The following is a 1565-nucleotide window of genomic DNA, read 5'->3' on the forward strand; positions in this document are numbered from 1 at the left end:
TCTACTCTATATTTTTGCGGGTTATGTGTTCTTTCGTTCAATTTCTTTCATGCGTTCGTTCGATCTCTGTACACAGTCTTCACATAGGACAGACTCGTGTAGTACGCTTTCGTGGGTTAAACCCATCTCGTTTCATTTCAGGCGACGTCGGGAGCGCGTTGAAAATGTACCAGTGAAATCTCGATAGTTCTACGGATACGAATCGTCCCGAAAAAGATTTTGTCACCGCTTCGAAGCGGTGTTTCAGACGGGCGGACGTATATAAAACATATACGACACACGACACCGCCTTCCACACTCACGCTAGTTCGAACACGATTTCCATCTCTCTCGAAGACTGTTAGACGTACGTAAAATTTCTCAATATTCATAGGACCGCGACAAACGCCGACGAAGCGCCCATCATTCGCTCGTACGTATATAGGCAACAAGTGCCATCAACGCAAGCAGTTTATAAGTACGTAAACGACCCTCAGCCAGGCGTGGTCCAGGAATTGTATCCGTGGACCGCAATGTGCGTTCGAAATGTCGATGTTCATGTGTCCTGCAGTTCACACGTTGACGCGCAATTAGCTGCGTTCTTCATCGACCCACGAGCCAAGTGATCCACCGTTCAGGGTAATTTTTCCCTTTTATTCTCTCATATATATAATGTGTATTTGCTATCCACCACATTTTTGTGTTATATTTCGGAACAAACCGATACCCGAAGAGCTCCAACCAGCGCGCGAAGGAGATTCGGGAGTCGTCGTACAACGACATAATTGTCCCTTAAAGAACGAGATATTTCCGTCGAAACCATATATATATATGTACGAGCAAATCCAAAACCACTGTTTTCTTGCAAGTTCGACGGTCGGAGCGAATAGAACATTGAAAAGCCTTCTATCGAAGAAACACAGAGAGTATATCACCTCCAAAAACGACGGGGATATGGATATTCAAACTGGACAATTATCAACCCGATACTGGATTCGAAAAGTTTCTCTCTCCTTTCGTCGTTATTTACACCGGACGGACTCACGGCCGGCTCTAGCTGGGTGTCATATATATATACGTCCCACGCTCATGCTGCCACTAGCGCGCAACAGAGTAGGGTGTCAATGACAACGACACAGCATTGAAACGAGCTACACAAGCCGGTCTCTCTTGATACCAATGTAAACGAGCATTAAGTTATCTTCAGACTGCCCGATATTTTCGTCCTTTGGACTTTCCCAACGATTCCTTTTTTTCTTTTTTTTTTTACACCACAGCGAAGACTTGAGGAAGCGTGATTAGCACGCTCGCATCCCTCCCTGTCCTACTACAACTGTGTGTGTGTGTGTGTGTAAAGAAAGAAAAAAGAATACATTGGCTTTCTCTCTATCGAGAAGATGGCCTACGCAACGCAGATCAAAGGCCTAATACGTGTAATATAATACGCGTCTGGCCGTGTATAAATCACGCACGAATGATCTGGTCGGGCCCAACTCTTCTCGTACGCTTATTTTTCCGTGTTGGGGCACTATCATAAAATCACACAAACCCCAACACGTGTGTGTCTTGGAAGGAAGATGGCCTAC

The 1565-nt window shown here is 45.3% G+C and overlaps 1 non-coding gene across 1 annotated transcript; it reads right to left on the minus strand.

The window, feature by feature from the left end:
- Window positions 1-466: 466 nt before the first annotated feature.
- On the minus strand, window positions 467-621 carry LOC143263615 (5.8S ribosomal RNA). The gene has a single exon (XR_013037007.1). It is a non-coding gene; the product is annotated as a 5.8S ribosomal RNA (ribosomal RNA).
- Window positions 622-1565: the final 944 nt, after the last annotated feature.

The sequence above is a fragment of the Megalopta genalis genome, unplaced genomic scaffold, assembly GCF_051020955.1.
Source record: "Megalopta genalis isolate 19385.01 unplaced genomic scaffold, iyMegGena1_principal scaffold0858, whole genome shotgun sequence".
In the NCBI taxonomy this organism is placed as follows: domain Eukaryota; kingdom Metazoa; phylum Arthropoda; class Insecta; order Hymenoptera; family Halictidae; genus Megalopta; species Megalopta genalis.